At 56.0% G+C, this 24,372-nt stretch overlaps 1 long non-coding RNA gene across 1 annotated transcript in view; it reads left to right on the plus strand.

Moving 5' to 3' along the window:
- LOC112481777 overlaps window positions 1-24,372 on the plus strand; it is a 95,261-nt gene that overhangs the window by 25,322 nt on the left and 45,567 nt on the right. Inside the window, exon 2 of the long non-coding RNA XR_003047040.1 lies at window positions 6,487-6,633. This is a non-coding gene — a long non-coding RNA (uncharacterized LOC112481777). The remainder of the gene's footprint in view (window positions 1-6,486; window positions 6,634-24,372) is intronic.

The following is a 24,372-nucleotide window of genomic DNA, read 5'->3' on the forward strand; positions in this document are numbered from 1 at the left end:
GGGGGCGGGGGGAGGGGGGTGGGTGTTGCTGGGGCCCAGATCGGAGGGCAGCTCCAGGAAGAACTTGCCATGGCTGGTGACCATCCTGTGACTGGGGTTGGTTAGAGTGAGTGTCGGGGTACTGGGGGTGATGCCAGGGTGCTGGCCCAGCTGGGCGGACCTCCTCCCCTGGCCCAGGGCAGAGCTCTGGGTGGGGGCCCGTGACAGGACCAGCTGGGGAAGTAATCCCCGGGGCAGTGGGCAAGACAGATAGGGAGAGCCAAAACCGGACCTGCTGATGTGGCCCTTTCTGCTCGCCGCGGATCATAAAATATGGCTCAGATTTTCATTACGGGCTCTATCGATTATCTTCTGGGATGGATGAATTATAGGGAACATTAAAATTTTTTTAAAAAAGCAAGTGAGAGAGGAAATATCTGAATGAGTTGGGGTGGTCGATGGCAGAAAGGGCTGAGCCACCAAGCCTGCGTGGCGTCCGTCTCCGAGCAGGGCGAAGACCAGACCGCTCAGGGTAGGCAGCCTCTGACTCCAGCTCTCGGCTTCCCAGACCTCCCTGGACCTTGCTGGGCCTGGCCTTGCGATAGGGGAGGCCTGTGCAATAGCGGGGCCATAGCTTCCCTAAGCTCCCCTCACCCCATCTCCTTCGGGGAACTGCCTAGGTTCTAGAAAGGCAGACAGTTGTGTTGTTGACAGGGTTCTGACCCAGGCATAGAACATTTCCCAGGCTTTGGGCCTCTGCGGCCAAGAGGTGAGCCCCAAGATCTGCTGTTTTCCCTCCAGGGACCTCCTGCGTCTGGAGATGGCTGCCTGGGCAGAGGGAAGGGCCAGAGGGCATCGTTGGTCTCTGGGGTCAGGACCGGGACAGGAACTCCTGAAGAATGTGGCCACCTGGGCCTGTTGGCCCCTCAGCCTTTCCCATTCCCTGTTTCTTCCATCCGCTGTCACTGGCTGGGAGGATTTCCGTTTCCCTTTGTGCGCTTGGGGAAAATGTGTCTGGGTCCCAGTGCTACGCATCTCAGTCCAGTCTGGAAAGAGAACCAACCTCCCGAAGGCCCATGCTTCCCATGCTTTTCCCTCCCCCTCCCCCTCCCTCTCCCCAACAAGCAGTTTAATGGGTAGCGCCAGACCGGCCTGGTTCAGATCACTTCTAAGTGTGTGACAAAGAGAGGGTCACATCCCTCTCTGAGTCTTAGTTCCTCGACTATCCAGTTGAGGCAATAATATGCCTCGTTGGGTTCTTGTGATGATTATATACATTAATGTATTAAAAGCCTTCGTACTTAATAAACGCCAACTGTTCTTTTCCTCCTCTGCTGTGACAGAGTCTAGAAACCTCTCCCCCGCCCCTCTCTATTCAGATTTGTTATTATCTCCATTTTATCGATGGGGAAACTGAGGCACAGAGAGGTTAAAGTAATTTGCCCAGGGTCACACAGCTTGAGAACGGCAGAGGCAAGATTGACATCTGTCAGTCTGGCTCTAAAGCTTGTACACTGTACCACTATGTTATGCTGTCCCAGTGGTCAAGTGAGGTGGCTGGCACGTGTGTGTGTGTGCACGTGTGTGTGCGCTCATGCGTGTTCCAACAGCCCTGCCCTGGTGGGGCTCTCCAGCGGACCCCACTTCCTGACCCTCCACATAGTATGTGGCTCCCTCAGGTTCAGTGACCCTGCCATTTTCTGGGGCCCTGCTCTGGGTGGAGCGTACCTCCCCTCCCCCACGCCATCTCCCTCACCCTGGCTTCACCTAGGCTGCTGTGAAAGGTGGTGGTTTCCATGGATATACGTCTCCCTCTGGCGACACGCCCTTTTTTGTATAACTCTGTTCCCTAGAGTTGATTGTTTTTGGCACACAGCTCCGTAAACTCATCCAACAATTAAAAAGGGGGAGGGGTGGAACTAAAAGGAGACAGATAGTAACTGGGGTGAGTGACACACAGGAGGGCCTCTGGGGTGTGGGTCCCCTCTCTGTCCCTGGCTGGCAGCAGGACAGCACCTTAAGTGCAGAAAGGCCACGTAACAGCCAGCCGGGCGTTCTCGTGGACGTCTGATTCACGACGTGTTTCCTCCCATCCGCGCTGCGTTCTTGCTCCATTTATTTCTCCCTCGGAGATCTAAAGGGGCCCATTCGCGGAGCCAACGTAGCCACCTCCAGAGGCCACCTGAAGCCATGAGATGCCAGCGTGGACCAATTGGAATATCTGCTGCCCTTGTTTTGCTTAATTGTGTATGTGTTTGCTCTGTTTGTATACCTACCATCAAATACCGACTGCACTGGGCGTACCCGTCGTAGGCCGTGTGAGATCACAGATGAAAAATGCAGTGAAAAACACTTTCGTGCCACGACACATCATGTAGGATTTTTGTATTAAGATGTGGATTTTTTTATTGTGTTTTTTTTTCCTTTTCCATACAGCCCGGGAGTTGGGCAATGTGCATGTCTGTGTTTCTGTTTTCACTCCGGGTGGTTTATGAAATCTGCTCATTAGAGCTCTGTCCTCTTCCCACCCCTGGCCTGATCTTCTACCCCTTTGTCCTCTCGCGTAGACTTTTCTCCACCCCTTCTTCCCAATGTCTTCCCTCTTTTGGGGAGGTGATGGGTGCCCCACACACACATTCACTCAGCTGAAAATCAGGGGTTCCTGTGGCCCTGCTTCTCAATCCCTCGTCTCTGAGGCAGATGTTCATTGTGGTGGGAGGTCCCGATGTGAGGGAGGCAGCAGAAATCTCTGTCCCCTACCCCCCAGGATAAATAAAGCCCCTAGCTTGCCCTTTGTCTAGAGAGAAGAAATGGAAGTCACCCCGTTCCCATAAGACCTCCTGACTCAGCGCGGCCCTCTCCTGGGTGGCCTTCTTGTCTTCGTTGCATCAGATGACAGGTAGTGATGGCCGGTTCAGCCCCATCCCCCTCCAGGAGGCCATGCCTACAGCCTGGATCCCATTTACCAGCTAGATTCATGGCTTCTTCTGCTCACCAGGTGCATCATTGTAGGCCTCACCTTCCCACACTTGGAGCCCAGCCAGAAGGAAGCACCTAAGCATGGCCTGTGCCTTCCCTTTGGTCGTGATCTCAAGTGCTTTCTGGGATTGGAAGGAGGCCTGTTTGGAGGACAGAACGGAGATCCATTAGGTGTGGGTGGGTGCTGAGATCCTGGGTGGGGACAAAGAGGAACTTTTAAGTGAGTTGGGTTTGGAGCCTGTCAACTCCAAGTCCAGGCCTGGCTGCAGCACTTGTGAGCTGTGACTTTTGGCAAGTCACTCCATATCTCTGTGCCTGTCCGTCCCAATCTGTGCCCAGGGACCATGTCCTTCCTACTCTGTGTTGTCAGGATTTGGTGCCATCAGGTGTGAACAGCACTGAGCACGGTGCTTGGTGGATAGAAGGCATCCAGTATGCCCTCTGCTCCCAGCATGCTCCCCGGCACATAGTAGGTGCTCGGTTAGTTCTTATTGGAATCGGAAGCGGATCAAGCGACCGAGCGGTGCCCTTGAACTTGAAAGTTATTAATTCTTGGTGCTAACAGAGGAGGGAGGAGAGACCAAGATACAGGTTGAGGCTTAGGGGAACCAGACAGAACAGAGCGTTAAAGTCGCCGATGCAGTATTCTGTCATTGGAGAGGGATGAAGCTGCCCGGGCCCATCTGATTCTGACACGAAATCAGGGACTAGTTCAGTTCCACAAATGTTCACGCTGCCCACTGTGGGCCAGCTGTTGTGTTAAATGCTGGGGACGCACAGATAATTAGGACCTGGTCTCTGCCCTTGAGGAGTTTAAGAACTCAATGGTAGAGACAGACTTGTGAACAAATGACTTTAGTACGGATTTAAATGCCGCAGTGAGGGATGGATAAGGAGCAGAGAAGAGGGGCATGTGGGCCTGCTTGGGGTAGATTCTGGAAGGTCACCTTGAAGAGACTTGGAAAAAGAGGGTGGTGGTGGCTGGGAACATTCTGGAGCACTGCTAACACCTTTTATATCTCTCGTTGATGGCCCACCCCGGCTGCTAGGTCGGAGGGAAGAGGGCGCTATTTCCACTTGACCAGTGAGGAAGCTGGTCCCTAGGGGGATGAGGTGGCTTGTCCGAGGGCCCGTGGCCCATGAAGTGGCCGAACTGGGGCTCAGAGTCTTCTGGTTCTGGGCCCAGTGTTATTTTCTGTAACTGCGCATGGCTCTCATGCCTTCCCCCGGAGATGCTGGCCAGAGAGCTCCATCCTCTGGGCCCTGTACCTCCTGACCGGGATTTGTGAGGCTGCCACGGCCCCGGGGCCTGTGCCCTGGTTTGGTAAATGGGTCAGGCCACTTAGTTGGGGACAGTCCCTGAGCGAGGCCACACCCTGGCAGGGCTGGAGGAAGGCAGGAATGGGGAAGACTGAGGAGGAGGGGGAGGTGGCCTGAGCACACCCTTTATTCAGCTGCATTTGCTGCCAAAGCTGGGAAGCTCCCTCTGCCCTGGATGTGCCTCTCCCTGGGCTGGAGGAGGCCAGGCAAGGGCCTCGCCAGGGCCCGAGCACCATCTCCCCCTGTAACTTCCCTCCTGCGCCAGGACGTAAGACCCTGGCACCGTTGGTGTTCAGCGTTCACTTGCGATCAGACTCCAGTCTCTCGAGTTGCTTGCCGAGAATCGGGGAGGTGGGAGTGTTTCTCTTGACCTTCTCTGGGGAAATGTGTGTGCCTGGAAGGGGGGCGTGTCCGCCGTATAAGACGCTGGCTCTCGGGTGGGGCAGGGGTCATTCCGATGGGCACTGTAGTAGAGCCCCCCAGCGGAAGAGTATTGCGAAGTGGGGAGCTGTGGGTGGTCTGAGGCACCCCTTTCTCTAGCTTGGAGGTATCTGGCTGATGAGTGGGCTGCCCGGGGCTTTGGGAGATTCCAGACCAGCAAGCAGTGGCAAAGTGTTAGAGCCCAAAAGAGTAAGTCTCCCAGTGGCCCTGAAGTTCCCATTAAAGTGTTTTTTCCTCTTTTTTAAAGAAAAAAATATTCCCAAACTGGAAAACAAAGGAAATCCACTTCCCCCAAATCACACGAAACTCACATTAGGGGCCTGGCGGGAATCCATGGAAACCAGGAAACCCGCTGTTAACTCTGTGCGCCGCTGAAGGGTGGGGTGGGAGCTGGGCTGATCCAAGGTCCGGACCACTGTCACTGGCCCCCCCTGATGGTTTTCCCTAGGGAGCTGCTCTTGGTGGCGTTGCCCCAGAGCGGCGATGGGGCAGAGCTGATGCTGGAAATTCTTGCCTTCGAAGCACCAGCTCCTCCTTCCACTCATGGCCTAGACTTGAGAGGCAAGAGGGGAGGGCTTCATGTCCTCCAGGGAGGCCTGGGGGACCTGAGGGCTGGGCCAAGTTGGAGAACCTGCTGGGTGGCTGCCCACACCATGCCATGCCGTGGAGTCAGGGCCGAGTCCACTTACGTGCTCCGGGCACACACAGGCGCTGAGGATGCTGTCATACCCCAGCCAAGGGGGAAGGGAAGGACCAGAATTCCAGCCACCACCCTCCCTGGTGCCAGCCCCTTATGCGGGGTGGGTGTGAGCGTGGACAAAGAGCCCCTCTGGGTTCCTGCACCCCGCTCTCACGTTCGTGAGGCTGGACCTCCACGCCTGGGAGTTTGTGTGCTAAGGTCTGTAGTGTGTTTGTGTTTGCACACCCACGGGCTAATTTTTCTGAAAAGGCCAAAAATATTTACAGGTTTGAAGTTGAAACGCAAACAGGAAAAGCCCTTTAAAAAGTGAGTGTATTCAAAACAGGAATCACCATGGAAACACCACAATATTTGCTTAAATTGACACAAAGGTTGCCGGTAGCAGGGCACCAACTTTCTCTGGCCACGGTCTTTTGGCCCGACGATACCTATAACAAACGAATCTCAAAGGCCCCCGGTCAGGGTGTGCGTGCGTGCACCCCTTTTCTTGTTCTGTGGGGTGAAATGGCAGAGTGCCAGAGGAGAGGGAGAAAGGCAAAGAGAAGACGCCAAAGTCACCATCTGGGGTAGCTGCAGAGACACCTGTGGAATCCATTTTTAGAGACTCCCATAAGGCCACCGGGGGGTCATGGGAGCAGCTGGGAACTGGCCAAGGGAAAGTCTGGAGGGAGCGGGAGGTTGGGGAGCCCAGGGGTTGGTTCAGTTGTGTGGGTCTGATCTGGTTTGATCTACCGTCAGGCTGACCTTTCACCCCGGTGTGGAGCCTTGGGTGTGATTACACTGTTATTATTGGGGGTGGCACCTGATCGGTCTATTATTGTTTCTACCTGTTTGATTCTTTTGTTAGGTGTGACAACTGCATAGCAGTTGGCTAATAGTTGTGCAAAGGGTACATTGGTCATCGAGTCAGGCATGACACGCACCACAGCAATGCCGTCTGCTGATTGGCAAGCAGCTTCGAGAATCTCTTACCTTGCTGGCTGGTTACTGTGCAAGATGTCAGAACCATACCGTCTGTGAATCTCAACTGTAGCCTAATAATCCGTTTCCCTTTCTCGTTTTGGTAGGCATCACTGGCTGAAGGCAAAGACCCCCTCCATCCCACCTGCCCTCCCAGCTGCCACGGCCAGTAGCCCCTCCTGTCGAAGGGGTCCTGCAGCTCCAGTGGTGTGTTCTGGAATGGACTTCGGACCCCGGCCTCTTGAGATGCAAAGGTAGCTAGCTCAAGATTCCCAGTACGTCACTGGGAAATGTGGGTGGGGAGCCGTATGTGGGGGTTCCTCCTTGGGAAAGAGACTGCCCAGGCCTTTCTCAGTGGCTTCTGACCTGGTAGTAGCTCAGGCACCCCAGGCGTAAGTGGGAAAATGTGAGATTAGCAGAAGAACCCTGGCCCAGGAGCAGGGCACCTACGTACTGGCCCCGGCTTTGCCGTCGACGCGCTGCTTTCTCCCCTCTGGATCTTGGTTCCCCGTCTGTAAAATAAAGAGATCGGAATAAATGACCTTTAGGAATCCTGCCAGCATTACAGGTAGTAAGTAGCATGCAGGTATTCCAGGTGAGGCCTGTGCCCTAGCAGACACCACTCCTGGAACTAAGCATCAGATTATTTCCCAACGTCATCTCTGTGAACAGTAGGTCCAGCCCGTCTGCACATCCAGAGGCTGCTGCTCCGCTCAGAGCTCACATGTGCCTTGTCGGGCCTCTCTCAGGTGGGCCTCTAGCCCAGGCAGGACCCACCTGAGAGGAGAAGCTGTAGGTGTCTTTTGATCCAGGTTCAGAAGTCCCCCTTTACCTAAGGCAGGTAGGTCGTGTATGTCAGCGATGGGTAATCCAAGGGGCTGGTACTGTCAGGTATTTACCTGCAGGCATCAAACATGGTTTTAGGGGTCGAGAGTCGGCACACGGCAGGTGACTTATCACATATTGGTTATTACCCAGCCAGTGTTTTCTTAAGATCTCAAGGGAACCAGCCTGGAGGGGTTGAGTGTTGGTAAAACTGAGGCTAGGGGCCCACAGAATGGCTAGGAGGCCAGGGGTAGCTTCTCCAGTGTGTACCCGATGGGAGTCAGCAGCCCGGGGTCACCCTCCCGTGCTCTCTGTCCCCATGGGCGCCATGAGCAGGCGTGTCCTGCCCCTCCCTGCATGGCCGGGCTCTGCAGCTCTGGACTTTGAACCTGCAGAGAGAAAGCACTTGAACAGATGAGTGCCTTGGTGCCCACTGAGGTTTGAGTGGTCCCCAGAACTGTTGACCAGCTTCATCTCAGGCCATGCCGCCACAGGAACTAGCAGAAGCTGTAGATACAGCCCAGGGATTTGCAAATCAGATGTAAATGTGCCCTTCGGTTGCTGTGGTGGAGCCACCATGTGGCTGCGACTCTCCTTCCTGGTGTCCAGAATGCGATCACCCTCCTAGAATCGGTCTGTCCACACTTAAGCTGTGCCGCGTTGTCCCTGGCGGTGGTGAGCGGTGCCAACTGTTGGCTGCACGGCCGTCTTGCTGGGTTTCGGCACCAGCACCTGCTCTAGGCCTTCCCGGGTGCTCTGGCCCGGCTCCGCCTGCTTCCTCGATGAGCACGGGTCCTGGGACAGTGGGCCCTCACGCCTCCGAGCATCTGGATGGGCTCCCCAGCCCCGCTGTGCCCTGCACGTGAGCTGGGTGCCACAGAGCCTGTGGAGCCCCCGTCGAGGGGGGATGTTTGCCTGTTCTGTTCTCAGTCGCAGGCTTTTTGTTTTCCTCATTCCCTTGACAAAACATGCCCATTAGTTTTTCCCTTTCTGAAGTTTCCACTCGGTGCTGACTCCCAGGGGCCCTGCCAGCTGGGATTTACACCTGGCCTAGGGTTTGGCCTCCGCGGGTCCTGACAGACTCCCGCGTCCTGCCATTGGCCGGCTTGGGCCTCATAATGAAGCTTGGGACCTCTGAGAGCTCCAAGGGGGACTGTGGTGGCCGAGCCCCTCCAGGTACTGGGTCTAGCCACAGGCTGGTGTCTTCTGTGGCAGGAGAGACCCATGATCTCAGACGTGTCCTGCCTCATGGCACCACAGTGTGAGCAAGGGGGTGAGTTTGTGTCTGAGCCTTGTTCACAGGCCTGATCCTGTGAACTCAGATTTGCCCCATTTCTGTCTACGCCACAGAAGAGCTGGTCGTAATTATTTTTCAGTTGTGGAGGGTCTGGGGTCTGCTAATCACTCCAGGCAGAGTGGACAAGACTGGCCTGGCTCTCAAGGAGTCCTGGTTGGGCGAACCCGCAAAAGAACAAGGAAACCATTAGTGCAGAATGGACATAGGATGAGATGGCCAGAGGTGACTGCGTCATCAGAGGAGGCCTGTTTGAGGAGGTGACAATTAGCTGAGGTCAAAGGCTAGGCAGTAGACAGCCATCTGAAGGGCAAGCAGAAGAATATTCCACAAAGGAAGAACAACCAGTATAGAGGTCCCAAGATGGGATGAGTTCAGTGCATTTGGTGGGCAGAAAGAAGGTCCCAGTGGTTGGGAGGTGGACAGGGCAGGAGGGGCCAGGGTGCATAGGGCTTAGACGTGCCAGGAGGAATTGGAGCTTTTACTTTGGGTGACCAGAAGCTGCTGGAGGATCTTAAGTCGGGAGGTAAAGTGATCTGATTTTTGTTTTTAAATTGGCTGGTACTGCCATGGGGAGAATGGGCTGGAGAGGGGCAAGCGGGGCAAACAGGAGGCCAGAGGAGAAGCTGCTGCAGCCGCTGGGGTGAGGGGCTGAGGACAGGAGGTGGACGTGGGCAGAAGGGGCAGAGTCCACATGTGTTAAGAGGGACGGTTGATGGATTTGCTGATGGATTGACAGCGTGAAGCAAAGACCCCACCCCAGGGCGACTCCAGCATTCCAGGGCCCGCGATGCGTGGCTCTTCGTCTTCTCTCTCTTCCGCCCCCACCCCAGCAGTGCTGAGAACCAGTGGCTTCCAGCGGCTGACATCGTGGACTGGGGGAGAAGCCCCATCCTGGTGCTGAGAAGGCTCGTTTGAGTGGGTTGGGCACCTCGTGGTCAGGACCACGAAGAGGGGAGACCAGAAGCCTCGCTTGTCTCTGGCCCTGTTTTCAGCAGGGGTTTCCAAGCTTAGGGCCTTTGGCCCTAAGACTCTACAGCGATGAGTCTTGTGCCTTTGCTCCACGGGTCCTATGAGGGGTCTGGGACTGGGCCTAGGAGCTCATACGGTTCCTCTCACTGTGGCTTTTGATGCGATCTGTGTTCTCAAGGGCTCAGCTTCTGTGCTCCCTCCCCGTGTGCCCAGGCACAGAACCGAGCAACGGCTTTGTCTAAGACCTCACTCCCATGGGGCCAGCTTAAGACCCAGCTCACGGGCAGGGATCCTAGCAGTCTTTCCACATGAAAAGTCTTTGCACAATTCATGGTGCGAATTGCCGTAGGTACCCCATCAGACTTGACCTGGGCCACTGTCCCTTGTTCCAGGGCCTCTGACGTGAGGTTCTACTCTCCCGGGTCCTGGTATCATGTGCTTGGGCCAAGATGGGGCAGGCAATCCCAGCAATGATGCTGGAACAGTTAGCAACCCCCTGACCCGTCTGGGTGGGCGCTGGACAGCCCAAACAGCAAGCCAGAGGCCTGGAGCAAGCATGAAGCTGTCGCAGTCGGCTCTGGGGGCCCCGGTGCGTACTTGCCCATGCTGGCAACATATTCCCAGCCATATGGGCCAGCTCAGTCCTCCAGGAAAGCTCTGGAGGCCTGACCCCAGGGGGAGTGACAGGAGGGAGCAAGCTGTTGACGTCTTGCGGGGGGTAACAGGGATGTCCCAAGCGTGCAGCTGGTGCCTGTGCCTGGCTCTAGGGGGGTGTCAGCCAGTCTTCCTGGGTGTGTCTGCTGGCACCAAAACCCTAGGTTGAGCCCTGGGGGAGGCGTGTGGGGTAGGCAGGCGTGCGTCTGTGAGAGCATGGGAGGCTCTTCTGCTGGCTGCCTCCACGGCCTGCACTAGCTCCGTGGCCTTCGCTCATAACTGGACTGGACAGTTCTAACTCTGTCCTCCAGGGCTTTGATGTGATGTGGGGTTGGCTGCTCCAGAGCACACAGCCAGGGTGGGGGAGTGGAGGGGGCGGGAAGGAGAGGAAGGTACTGGCCGAGGGGAGTGGGGGCCCAAGTCCTCTGCCACCCCTGGGTGACACTGTGCTGGGGAAGATGAGTGGGCTCCGAGGTCGCAGCCGCTTGGGGCTGGGTGGAGATGTGATGGGAAGTTATTGATACGCCTGGGCCTCCTTCCTCAGTCCTCCCTGGTGCCTTCCGCCCTCTTAGCAGAGTCAGGGAGCCCCTGGGTTCCACCAGGCGCAGACCCGAGGGGAGAAGAGTCGGGGGGTAGCTACCCAGGGGCCTCTTCTCATTGGGTGACTGGGTTGCCCCAAAGCGGGCAGTGGCCGTGGCTTTGGGAGGGTTGATGTCTCGTGGATGAGGGGAGAGGCATGTCCGCCCTGCTTCCATCTCCGTGACCTTGGGGCCTCTGTAGGGAGAACTTGCTGGCGTTGGAGAAGCGACGTCAGGTGTCACACATGAGGAGCCCGCGGCTGTGAGTGCATCGACTTCTGTTGCGCATCTTCAGGCAACTCCTGTTCTGTCTTCTCCCAGCTTTGCTGAATCCCCCCTGGTGTCGACCTGGTCTCAGTGTGTGTCCTTCAGCCCAAAGGACGCCGCACGGAGGCACGAAGCCGCCAGTGGGGGGACCCTTGCAGCCCCACTGAGACCCTCGAATGGCTGCCCGCCTGGGCCACCCACATCGTTCTCTGCGTGTTCTCCTGTAAATCAGCCCCGGGCGTGTTCCTCACACAGCACCCAAGTTTTCTCTCCAGTTCGGTATCATGGCCCCTCTGGAGCAGGGGACTTTTCTGCCCCTGGGCCTTCTAATAGTAGCCTGGGCTTGGGACCCCTGTGGCCAGGGCGGGTGAGAGGAGGTGTAATTAATCACTCGTTTCTTCTCCAGAAATGCTAATCAGGAAAAGCAATTAAAAGCAACTTTTTTCCCTTAGTAATCTGTGTTAAGAGCTGGTAATGAAGTTTAGGGCCGTTGTGACACAATATTTCAGCTTCATCGACTCAAGTCAAAACAATCCAAGCCCAGGAGTTTGCTGGCAGCTGAGCTGGGCCGGGGAAGCAGCTGGGGGTCCCAGTGTGCCTTCTGCTCGCTGTCGTCCCGCCTCATGCGGCTTCGGGGAGGAGAAAGCAGCAGTCCCGGCAGTCCTAGCTGGTAGGGGACAGTCTGGCATGGAGCTGGGTGCCCCAGGACATCCCTCAGGAGACCTAGGGCCTGGAGATGCCACCTTAGGGGAAGTGCTGGGACTGGGGTGTGAGTAGCACCTGGTGTTGGGGGGTGGGCAGAACTGGGAAGCTTGGTCAAGGAGGAGGAGGCGGCAGGTGCCTTGGGTGCGCCCGCTCCCCCAGGGCAGGTCGGGGGCCAGACACGTGGGGCTCAGAGCCAGAAGATGTGGCGTTCCGAATCCTGACCTCTGACATCTGGTCGTTCATTTTTCATCTTCGTTTGTTCGTCAAGCATTCTTGGGAGTCACCGAGAGCTGGGACGGTAGCAGTGAACAGACAAGGCAAGAATCCCTGTCCTTGTGCAGTCTGCATTTGCATGGAGGGAGGCCAGTGAAAAATGAGATGACGACGTCACGTGCGTGTTAGCCGGTGACGTGTCCAGGAAAAAAACTAAAGCAGGTTTGGGAGTGTGTACGGCAGGGGGAGGTGGGCGGATGGTTTGTAATTTCAGGTGTGGCGTCTGGGGAAGGTGTCACTGAGATGGTGACATTTGGGTAAGGACAGAAGGAGGTGAGAGGGCAAGCCGCCCTGGGTGGTAGCTGGGGGAAGAGCGCTCTCGTCAGGGGGAGCTTCCGGAGGCAGGACCCCACAAGGGTGGGAGAGGAGCGGGTGGAGGAAATGCCATGTGAGGTCGGGGGGCCCGGGTGAGAGGCCCCCCAGATCCTGCGGGCCTCGCGGCTATTGTTGAAACCCAGGCTGTTACCGCGAGTGAAATAAGGAGCTTTTTGAAGAGTTCTGAGTGACATGATCTGATTAGGCCCAAGCTCTTTATTAAAAAGCAAGACCCAACTGTCGCTGCCTCCTCCTCTCCGGGGACCCACCCATTTGTGCCTGAGCCTAGGTCCGTCTGCACCCACCTCCCCGCCTCCGACGTGCCCTCTCAACCAGGCGAGAGGAGCACGGAGGGGTCCGCTGGAAATCGCCCTGCCCCGGCCTCTGCCTGCTCCCCAGGCCCACCTTGGCGAGCAGCTCAAGAAACCGGGGCTTGTCGCTTTAAGCAGCCCCCCGCCCGGCTTCCCTGGCCTGCTTTATCTGAAGTCCAAGCGCATGTTGTTCCAGGACCGATCCGCTTTAGCTAATTAATAATCTGACAGGAGCCACCCAGGGGATTAGCCGCTGAGCTGAGCTCCACCAAGCCCCAGCAAATGAGCCCTGTACTCCTTGGGGACATGGAGGTGACTTTGGAGGGTGCAGGGAGAGGGGACCCCCACAGGTGAGCCGTGGCATTGGACAGTGCAGAAGTGACCAGTGTGGGAAGAAGACAGGTAGGGGGACAGTTAGGACCAGAGCTGCTTGAAAGACCGCTGTTCCAAGATGGGCAGTGACTCGTACTTCCTCACTGCCCCTCAGAGTCCTGCTCACCCACCGAAAACCCTCCCCACCTGCCAGGTGCTACCTGCTGAGGAGCAGGCAGGGGTGCCAGCTTTAGCAAATAAAAATATAAGACACTCAAGAAAATTTGAATTTCAGATAAATCACAAAAAAATTTTGGGAAGTACGTTCCATGAAATATTTGCACATACTTACATTAAAGAAGTATTTGTAGTTTATCTGAATTCAAACGTCACTGATCGTCTTGCGTTTTCTGACAGCCCCAAGAAAAGAGGGCCAGGGGCTGCAGGCTGCCTCCCAAAGACAGCCTGGAGGCCCCTCTGGAAGAAGCAGCACCCTTAAGGAGCTGTTGAGGGACTTGGCAAGCAGGGCAGGACTGGGGCACAGTGACCTCCACTGGCATGGTGCAGAGAGAGGGGGTCGGAGCAGAGGTCAGTCTCCGACCTATATTTGGGCCCAGGTGGCCTTTGGATGAGTAGAGTCCAAGTTCCCTCCGAGGGGTCTGTGGCCCCGGGTGAGGAGCAAGGCCCAGGGTCACCTCCACCAGGCGAGGCTGGTGTCTAGGAATAGTCTAAAACCTCTCCTGAGGGAAGGGCCTAAGGTGCCTGGGATAATTTGGGTTAGGTGGTCATCCACTTAGGGCCTCTTCTCCAGCCCGGGACAGCCCTCTGTGTGGGAGGGGCCGGCAGGGGGAGGCAGATCGGCACAAGGTCAGAGATAACAGCCTGCTGGGCAGGGCCGCCTTCATGTTTTACGACCTCTGGGAACTGAACAGAAACACCTGTCTGCTGACCTCTCCGAGCCCATTCCCCAGGCCTCTGAGCAGCCCCCTGCCAGCTTCTCAGAGGGTGTTCCATCCGGTGGGAGAGGGCTGCCTGAAATGTCATTCCAGGGATTAGGAGGATGGTCTTTATTGGAAAACTTTATGGGGTCCTTACTACTCCCTCTCATGACCGCCCTCGGGGAGCTCAGGGCAGCAGAGGGGCCTGCTGCCAGCTGGTGCTCGTCCAGGCTCCTGCAGCCAAGGGGCCTGATGCCAGGCGGGCACTGCCCCCGAGGTGGGAGCTCTCGCTCCTGCTCCGTTCTCTAGGAGTTAAAGCATCCTGTGCCCTGGGAGGCCTCCTCTCCCCCAGCCCCAGGCTGCCTTCCTCCCAGCCTTTCCCTGCACAGCCAGCTGGGGCGTCTTGTGGTGGAGCAGAAGGGGGCTGGGGGTGCCAAGCTGGTGGGAACCTCTTCCGCTTCCCCAGCTCTCAGCCTCTTCCCCGGCGTGCCCGGCGGTTTGGCCCTGTTTCGCGAGCCGTCTGCTGCCCGTGCTGCCTCTGACCGACATCGTTAGCGTGGGTATTTATATTTCATTAACGACATTAAGCCCAAATGGCATTAAAAGCAAAGCTGGTGATAAATAGCTTATTAATAAACAGGGAGTGCCCCGCGCTGCCTGGCCTCTCCCAGCCCCGGCGTTAACCCTTGCTGCCCTAGATAAATATGCTTTGCCCCAAAGACTCCCCTCCCACCCCCAGATAGGCCCGGAAAGCTAGTCACGTGTCCTCAATCTCCTGGCTACTCTGAGGTCAGTGCCTTTTGCGGGCCAGCTCTGGGTCACTCGGTCTCACAAAACTTGGCCAGACCCCTCGTACCTTCTAATAAAATCTTCATGACGCCCCTCTACTTTTGATTCTAGATATAAAGAATTTAGGAAATGTGGCTTTTTTTTTTTTTTTTTTAAAAGGCTGTACGCACTCAGATCTTCCCCATGACTTTGTAGTTTTGAAAGGAGGCTCGTAGCATGTCTGGAAGCAAAAACAGTGGTGCTCATGAAAATGGTAATAACGACAGTAGCAGTAATGACCCCCGCTAAGGTTTACTGAGCGCGAGGAGCGGGCCTTCTGCCAGCCAGCCGCATGCAGCAGCTCTGGAACGCCCCCAGCGACCATCCAGCTCGGGCTCATTTGTAAGTAGAAATGATGCCCAGAAAAGCGAAGCGGGTTCATCACACAGGTGCCGGCACCAGGGCATGGGGCCGCCTTTCTCGAAACAGGACCTGTCGTGGAGGGGGCCGTCCCTGGCTCCCGGGCCTCAGACCTCCCAGCGTTTCTCATCTGTGGCTCCAGCCTTGCTTGACCCAAGCTCCTTGCTCTTGGGACTCCGCTGCTCTGTTACATGATGGCCCTGCCCGAGTGAGTGTGCCTATGCAGCTGGCCACCTAGAAGGCACAGCCGTGCACCCCACCTAGGACCCCGAGGTGCCAACAGAGAGTTGGGGGAGTCAGCTCCTCTCATGGGGGAGTCCATGGTGCTGCAGAGGCCCCGGTGAGCTTCTGCTTCTAGTTGGAACGGCTTCTGTGTGGCGCCCTCCTGGGGTGGGGATACCAACCAGGCTATGGTTGTTTGGGGTCGCAAGTCAGTGTTTCTTGGATGTAAGGCCGTCTGTTAACACTTTCAAGAAATGGGGACAGACTCAGCCCTGGGCCCCCTGACCCCAGCCCCCTAGCGGAATTATCTGAAGGCAAGAAGAGAAAGTGGAGCCTTGTCTAAACCTCGGCCCTCCTTGGAACTCTCCCTCCCGCAAACGCAGATCAGGGAGCTTGCTGTCCTCCCTGTCCGCTTGGGGCTGTCTGGGCCCAGGCCTGGCTGAGAGGGAGAAAGGGCTCTCTTGGGGTTTTGCAATATAGAAGAGGAAGATGGAGGGGGAGCGTAAGGTGAAGATTCCCAAGGGGTGGATGGGGGTACAGGGCGCGTTGCTGGGGCCATTTGATTGCGTCTGGTGAGCACTTGGGGAAGACGGAGAGCTAGTTAATTAGCAGGACTCCTGCTGCCTCTGCCAGGGGCCTGGATGACTTCTCCCAGCCCACTCCCAAGCTAAGAAGGAAGTTGGGAGGCTGTAGGGCTCCTGGTCCAAGAGGAATTCTGCTTCTCACCCTGATGGACAGAAGCCTGACCCCAAGGACCAAAGCAGGCAGGAGAGGAGCCAGCAGGGAGGCTCCACCTGGCTGCTGTGCTGATGCTGGGACTGCCCCTAGGTGACAGTCACACCAGCTTCCTCTCCGGGGAAGATCTTCCAGCTTGCTTGCAGGAAGGCATGGTGCGGGGCTGGGAGCAGAGCCACGCTTGTCAGCTACATTACACTTTGCGTGCACAAGGCACGGGCGTTAAACCAGTGACCAGAGAACCCAGTACAGGTGTGACCGGGGCCAGGGGCCCGCCAGGCCTGTCCCTGCCTAGAACCAGTGGTCAGACAGGAGAACTTGTTGAGAGAAAGATCAGGTGGGGAGAGACAGAGTCTAGCCCCAGGCCAACCTGAGTTGCAGTCAGGCCAGCTGTAGATGGGTGGCTGTCACTTCACCGTGCTTAACCTCACCGTCTTTTTTGTGAAATGAGCACAATCGGACCTTCTTTGCAGGGATGTGGTCTCTAAAGTGCCTGCGACAGGGCCTGGGTCCCGTAGGTGCTGAGTGAGGAGCCGCTGTTGTCCTTACAGCTGTTAGGTCCACACCTACCTTATCTGTGGTGGCTTCATGTCCTGTTTGCAAAGTGAGAGAGGAAACGGGTAAAGAACATGGCTTGTATGGCGGCGCTTAGCCTGCCGCAGAGCCTTAGAAGGGGAGCCCGGTGCACCCCATTCTCAGTGAGTGCTCATTCTAGAAGGGGAACCAGGGATGGGTGTGACAACTCTGGTTCCTGGTGACTTCAGTGACCTGTGAGGGAGGAGAACTGGGCTCTTCAGCGTGGCCAACCCAGCCGCAGTGAGGCAGGGTCCTTCTTTCCCTCCCTTGCATGTGCCCACCTGTGTCGGGGGCTGGCTTTGGTGATCAGCCCACCTCGCATTCCCCCAGGCTGCAAAGGCGGGGACCTGGGTGGCCACTTCTGCCTGCTCACTTAACGCGGGCTGGGGTGTGTTCTATTCCTGGGCTCTCCCCCTGACGGCTGCCTGTCTTCTGCCATTGGGACCTGGCCCTTGTATAGCACCGGCGGAGGCCATTGCCTCTGCCATGGTCTGGTGCACGGCCTTGGCACTTAGCAAGAGCCCCCTGCGTGGGCTTTGGCTCGCCCGCGGGATGGCGTCTGTTTATATGAGAGGTGAGCACATGGGCATATCCTCCCTCTGCACACCCCCACCTCCCCAAGGACAGAGTCCCCTTTTCTTCCCAGACTCACCCTTCGTCAAAGTCAAGGTCTCCTGTATTCTCCAAGGGCCAGAGGCCAGGCAGGGACTGGGCAGGGGCTGATGCTGTCCAGAGTAAAAGGTCTCAGTGTGCTTTCCCTCCCTGGGTGGAATGGCACAGCTGACTGGGTGACTTCATCACATGCCATTGTCACCCCGAGGATTTCTACATGTCCACTCCCGGTTAGAAGAGACCGTATGGGGAAAAGCCTGAGGGACATCCGCTTTGCTTAAATGACCTCAGAGCCACCCAACTCCACAGGGGCACAGGTGAAGATAGCTCCTGAGCATGGGAGAAGTGTCGTGTGGGTAGATTGGTCAGTGACCAAGGAGCCGGGCCATTTTGCTTGATGGGCAGATCTGTCCCTGGGTGAAAGGCCACTCCAGACCCAAAGCTCTCTCCTCTCCTCGCTCCCTCGCCTCCGCGGCTGGTAGAGATAGCTCACCAACACCAGGGCAGCCTTTGTAAGCTGGGGCATAGGAAGGCCCGGGAGAAGGGCCCAGGACCAAGGCTGGCCCTCGGCGGGGATGTGACGTGCCATCTTGGCTCCATGGGCAGTGTCAGCCCGTCAGGGGCCGCCGTCCTCCGAAGCCTCTGGACTTAGGAAGGGGGAGGGGACCGTGTGCGTCTTTCCTGCTCTGGGAGCATTCCCTTACTTTCATTTTCTTTTTGCCACTATTTTTTCTTGGGGTCTAATTAAAGACTTGGAGCCGTTTACAGGCTGTGGTTGGCTTTTTATTTGGGTCCTTGGCAATTATCTCCTGCCCTAAAATAAGTTTCGATGGAACAGGGTAGATTTTTCTTTTGGGCCAAGTTCTCAGCTTTAATTTTGCCGCGCGCGCGTGCGTGTGCGCGTGTGCGTGTGCATGTGTGTGTGTTTGTGTGTGTGTGCGTGTGCGTGTGTGTGTGTGCGTGTGTAGTACAGTGTGATGAGGCCTTTCCTTCCTCCCTTTTCCAAATCCGGCCTCCTATTCTCCTCACTGTCCCCATCTCAAGTGTCCTGTGGCCCAGGTAGAGTCTGGAGAGTGGGAACAATCTGTCCTCGGCCTTGCCCTGCCCGGAGGCAGCTCTGTGACAACAGGCAAGTCATTTGTTGACTCTGTCCCTATGTCTTCACCTGTGAATGGGGCTAGTGGGCCGGGCATGCCGGAGGCTTCCCTACTGCACTGCTGTTGAGCAGACCTCTGGCCACAGTGGAGCGGGCCATCCCTGGGCTGGAGGAAGCCACCTCCTGCGGGAACGGGCCTTGCTTTCCCCTCTTGGTCAGCACACCTGTATTTGGATAGGTGTATGTCATCATGGTCTCAAAGCTCTTTCCTACTTCACCGCCCCCCCCTCCCCAGTTCTCCTGGCCATCCTGAGAGCAAGTACGATCACCCCACTTTATAGATGACGCTCCCTGCAGCCAGAAATAATTAGTGGCTTTTCTGACATCACCTGGCTTATAGGGACAGAGCCTTGGGATTCAAACCCAGGTCCTCTGATCTTCCAAAACCCAGGACCTGCTACATAATTTGCGGGGCTCAGTTGAAAATGAAAATGCAGGGCCCCTCATTCTAAAATTAAGAATTTCGTGATAGTGACCAGGACACTAAACCAAGTGCGTGCCCTTCTGAGCCTGGAGCCCTGCGTGACCGACCGCGTGGGTTGCCCACACGGGAAGCTGGCCCTGCCCGCACCTCCTCGAACCCCCTTCTTTGTTTGCCTCTGTTCCCACCTGCACTGTGAGAGGCAGGGAACTTAAACAGGGGACACCATTGCTCTGTGTCCCTGGCTGCTGCCGATGGAGGGGACTCTGGGTTCTCCCGATTCTTAGCCTGTCCTGCCTCACCCCTATCTTATAAAGAAGTGCTCTGCCTTAGCATGACACAGGGGCTCCCTGAGTCTTTTGGGGTCCTCTGGGCCTATTTAAGTTCATCTGAGACTTTAGGTCAGTGGTGAAGAAAAATAAGAAAAAAGACACGGGGAAGACGATTGGGTGAGAACTCGGTTCCATCGGGGCAGAGGCCGCAGGTTTGGGGGGCTGATCCTCCCAGCCCCGTTCAGGAGCTCTGTCCCATAGATCTCTGTCATGCTGGGTTCTGATTGTCGTGCTTGGGGTAGAAGGTCAGGTGGCCATTCCTTGGGCCAGTCTGGAAACTTCCTAGCTGGTAGTCGGGGACTTGAAATAGCAGTGAAATCTTGTGGGGTTCACGGGTGGTTTGATGGAGCACATGGTCGGGCATGTGTCCACGTGTCCACTGGTGTGTGTCTGCGTCCTGAGGAGGACACAGCTCTCTGCGTGTCGGGCAGCTGCTTAGATAAGAATTGTTAGGGTGAATGGCTCTCATCGGCCTTAGCCTGCCCGTCTGGGACCACGTTCCCTTGTCACTACCTGCCTGTCCCTGGAAACCTTTCTCCCTCCTGCTAATGCACCCTCCCCAAGAAGTCTGGCGTTTAGCACCTTGACCCCGGGACCCCCAACCCCGGAGTACTTCCTGCTTCCTAGAAAACCTTCCAGATTCTGAATCTTGGAGGAACTTCGAGATGAAATGTGTCCTAAAAGCTAAAGCAGCTGGTTTGTATGAGGGGGGAACAACCGGATCTAAAATTAGGGGACAGCGAGGGGGTGCGAATCCCATAGGTGGAAGGTGTGAGGCGGTTCGACTCTAGGAGAGAGACGGTACCCGAGTTTCCAAGGACTGATTAGATGGCATGCCAAGTGTATTAAATTTTGCAGACATTTTAACAGCAATATGCTAGATAGTTGGGTGTCCCCTGAGGCGGCTGGATTTTTTATATCCTTCACAGAAGGTCGGAACCCTCTTCTGCCTGCCTCCCCCTCCACCCCATGCTCTGCGCTGCTCTCCCTCGCCCTCCCCTTCTCCGACAATTTTCCTTGCTTCTTGCTCTCTGCTCATAGAGAACCTAAATGACACCTCTGGTCCCTGCCTGACAGAGGGCATTAGGTTCCTTCCGCCCTCCCATCAGGAGATTGGGGTCTCCAGGGCAGGGGGTGGGTGTGACTGGGTGGGCTTGATTCCTATTTTCTTTTCTCCCCTTTCCCCTTCCTCCCCCCCATTTTAGAGACTGTCATAAGACCTGCTCCCTCCCTCCTTATTTTTATAGAAAAAAAAGGCAGGAAAAGAATCCATCTGGCATATGAATAATTGAAATGGCTCAACTCTGTTCCTGTTGCTGCTGTTTGTTCTCGGCTACCCCGGCCCCCAACCCACCCCCCTGAGTACGGGTCTCTAAGCGGAGGATGTGTGGGCATTCTCAGAAGGTTCTCGGCAGAGGCCCAGGGCTCTCCTTAATCTTGAACCCTTTCCCCCCCTGTGAATTCATAGGTCTGAGTGGGGGCATTTGGGGACGTGGTCAGTTTCCATCTCACTGTCCATGTGGACGCCTAGCCTCTGGCTAGAGTCTCCCCAAATATCGCTCAAATTCGAATGGTTCCTTCGGCCCTTGGGCCTCAGGGGACAGCTTCCCCTGACCCTGTGCTTCCCCCAGAGTCCCCTGGAGTTCTCTGGTTCATGCTCAGATCTCTCCTCTCACCGGCCTGGGCTCCTCTCCATCCTCAGCCTCAGGGGCTCGGGGACTCCTCCTGTTTGGGGAAGATGGGGCTTTTGCAGGACTCACCACCACATGCTCTCTTAGCACTGCATTGGGGGGCTGCTGCCCACCCAGGCACCTCACTCAGAGGCCTTCAGTCCTCCGCCAGCCACCCGTCTTCCTCGCTCGCCCTCATCTTGCCCAGCCAAGGGCTTTCCCTTTCTTCGCTCCTGTGTAGTGCAGACTTTCTGTTGGGAGTTGTAGAAGCCTGAGATTTTCAACTTTCTTCCCAACACGACCAGTTGGGAGAAAACAGTGACAGGAGGTTGGGGCAGGGGCACGGGCGGGGAAGATAATGGACTCAGGCCCGGCTGGAATCGGCTGCCTATTCACTTTCCCAAGCCTGGGCCAGCTGCACACTGAGCCCCCGTGTCCGGGCTGAGAATTCACTGTCTCTTTAAAACCATTTAGAGGAAAAACAAAAGAACTTTAGTGCATTAATTCTAGATGAAGATGGGTCTCCAGATGACAGGCTGATCCACATCATTCCCCACAAGACAACTTCCTCTCTCTCCTTCTCCCCCTCCCGCCTTCCTGCCCCCTCTGTCCAGGTCTTTGTCGTCATCCATGGTTTGTGGAAAGCTGACACGGTTTGCTGTGAGCGTAACCGTGTGCTTTATGTTTGAAAAAGTCAATACTTTTGTTTGTCTGTTTGGGACATCATGTTTGTATCATATGTGAGGTATTGACTTGCAGCTGTGGGTCCTGTGGTTGCGAAGTGCTGTGAGCAAGTGTGCGTTTCAGAACCTCCGAGTAGCCATGGGGTGGGGACACATGCGTCGCCGAGAAATGGTACAGAGTCCCTTTCCTCGGAACTTTCTGGGTCAGGCACATGAGGTCTCAGAAAATGCGTGTGAGCAGCACTGAAATATCCTGGCTCTTTTCCGAGTCCGTAAAAAAAAAAAACAAAACAAAAACCAAACCAAACAAACAAACAAAAACAAGAAACGAAAAAACTGCCCACTAAGCACAAAATAATTCAGATAAAATTCAAATCATGTTGTTAATACATAACTATATATATGTGTCGTTTGTAAAGACTCCTACACATGTTATAAAAGCTGCAAAATGTCTGGCATTCCGGGGCCTGATACGAATAATTAGTTATTTATATCCAATAAAACTGGTTTGATGGGGAAATCGTTTCCCTCCATGTGGCTTCTCAGTTGAGGATGAGTTTCGGTGCTTGGGTTTGTTTTTTCCCTGACTGTAAAACCCAGGGTTTGGCACCAACGAATGTATTTCCCGTAAACATCTATTCCCTTTTTCTCCACCACGGGCTCAGCCCAGCATTGCTCTCCTGTCCTGCCTTTTCATTTTCCCTGGAGAAGTGTGTGCGTGTGCGCGTGCGTGTGCATGTGCGTGTGCGCGCGTGTGTGTGGTGTGTGTGTGTGTGAAGCTCCTCCCCGCACCCCGTGCCAGAGCTGCAGGCTCCTGTCCAGTTCGGGCAGGCGTGCACCTCAAGTCTGCTATGCGTCCCCATCCCTCACCTGCCTCAGGACCACTGCCCCTGGGTCTTCCCTTTGCTCTTTTTCTGTTGGACAGTTCCCTGGAGTGGGGCCTCTGCCCTCATTAGCCCTTAAAGCCCAATCTGAGTATTTCTCTGATGTCGTTAAGCACCCCCTACCCTCAATTTTCAATTTCTCGTCCTCTGCCTTGCCGTCCACTTCTGGACCCTTCTCTACCCTCTTTCCTAAGCTCTGCTTGACATCCTGGCCCGTTGCCCACAGGGCCTCTACCACCATGTGGGGCAGCCCTTGGGGAGCCAGGCTGCCTCACTCCCCGGCTTGGGGAGACCCCCGCCCCCACCCTTGTTTCTCTTCCATCTGTTACACAGTAGTGAACAGATGGAGCCAGGAACCATAGATGACTGCTTCCTCCCTCTCCCATTATACGGATGGAAGCCCCGAGTGGGGCAGACGGGGTCCCTAACTGGGACAGGGCAGCGCTGGGGCGGGAAGTGCGACCCCTCGCCTTCTAGCTGGCTCTGGGAGTGTGGCCGACCCACAGGCCTCACTCTGCCACTTGGCGATAGTTTCTGTGAGACCTGGGCAAGGGGCCTCACCTCTCTGAGCCTTGCTTTTCCAGATTTGTAACTCGGAATTGGTAATTCTTATGCAATACGGTCACTGATAGGAGTAAAGAAACTACCATATGACAAGCTCCTGGGTGGGCCCCCGGCCTGTGGGGTGGCGGCGGTGGTCAGCATTCACCCCGACTAGAAAACGAGGACACGCTGTGACACAGGACTGAGTGAAAACTTGCCCACAAAGGGCGCCGCCCATGAGGCAGGATCCCTTTTGCCCCTGATAGCTGAGCGTCACCCTTTCAGTAGGAACCTGCTGGGATCAGAGCACCTTGCAGCTTCCCAGGGCTCAGGCCCTAACTAACTTTGGCTGGAAGGAGAAGCTGGGTACAGGGGCGGAATTGGCAAAATCCATGTGCTGGAGTCACTGAAATCGAATCAGGAACTGGGGCCCCAAAGAGGGGGCCCAGAGGAATGGGGAGGTGAGTTCCAGTGGCTCTTCAGGGGCTGGCGGCCCACTGTTTTGACAAAGGCCTTTCAGGTCAATGATTCGAAGTCTCCCGAAGGGTCTGTGGCAGCGGTCCCCAACCTTTGTGGCACCAGGGACCAGTGCGCCTATGAGAATCTAATGCCCGACGATCTGAAGCGGAGCTGAGGCGGTGACGCTAGTGCTGGGGAGAGGCTGCAGATACGGATGAGGCTTTGCGAGCACCTCGCCTGCTGCTCGCCTCCTGCCGTGTGGTTCCTAACAGTTCCTAACAGGCCACTGACCCACTGACCGGTACCGGTCCATGGCCCAAGGGTTGGGGACTGCTGGTCTGTGGGAATTCAAGTGGCCAGCAAGGCTGGTAGAAGGGGGAGTGGACCTAGTAGGTGGAGGGGGGCGGGTCTGGAAAAGGTCTGTTAGTCCAAGTGGGAGCATGGTTTATTTACAGAGCAGTGAATGGAGTGAAAATAGCCCTTGAAGTGCAGCTGGGGCTGCCAGCGGTGCCACGGGCACCTGCCACACCCCCCAGGCCCTTCCCCCACGCTGGTGCCCACCTCCATCTTCACCAAGGGCACTGCCTTCCCGACCTGTCCGTGGTGGGCAAGGGCGGGTGTTTCCGGGCCCCTGGGAGGATGTGCCCACCACCAAGTGGCACACACAGAGTGACTGACAGCCGCAGTTTCACCTGCTCCGCGTACCAGCGGGCATGACTGACCCGTGAGCCAAACGACCGCATCGCGCATGCGCCTCTTCAGCAGCTGGAGGTTTAATAACCCGCTTTGCGCACAGGGGATGCGACCCTTCCAAAGACTCTTAGGTGTCTTGTTTTTTTGCTTGGTTTTTTTTTTTCCCCCTTCTTTTCTTCTACCTCCCCAAATTTCAAAAAGGAAAGAAAAAAAAAGAAAAAAGAAAAGAAAAAGAAAAACTCAATAAGAAGCAGAGCCCAAGCTTCCTGTGACTGGCTCTCAGAGAAGCCAGTCAAATCTCCCCTTGTTGAGAACATTTTGACAGCATAAAATTGCTGCTGGAATGTGACTTTAGCGAAAAGTAAAAAAAAAAAA

Source organism: Pteropus alecto, unplaced genomic scaffold (assembly GCF_000325575.1).
Source record: "Pteropus alecto unplaced genomic scaffold, ASM32557v1 scaffold125, whole genome shotgun sequence".
Classification (NCBI taxonomy): domain Eukaryota; kingdom Metazoa; phylum Chordata; class Mammalia; order Chiroptera; family Pteropodidae; genus Pteropus; species Pteropus alecto.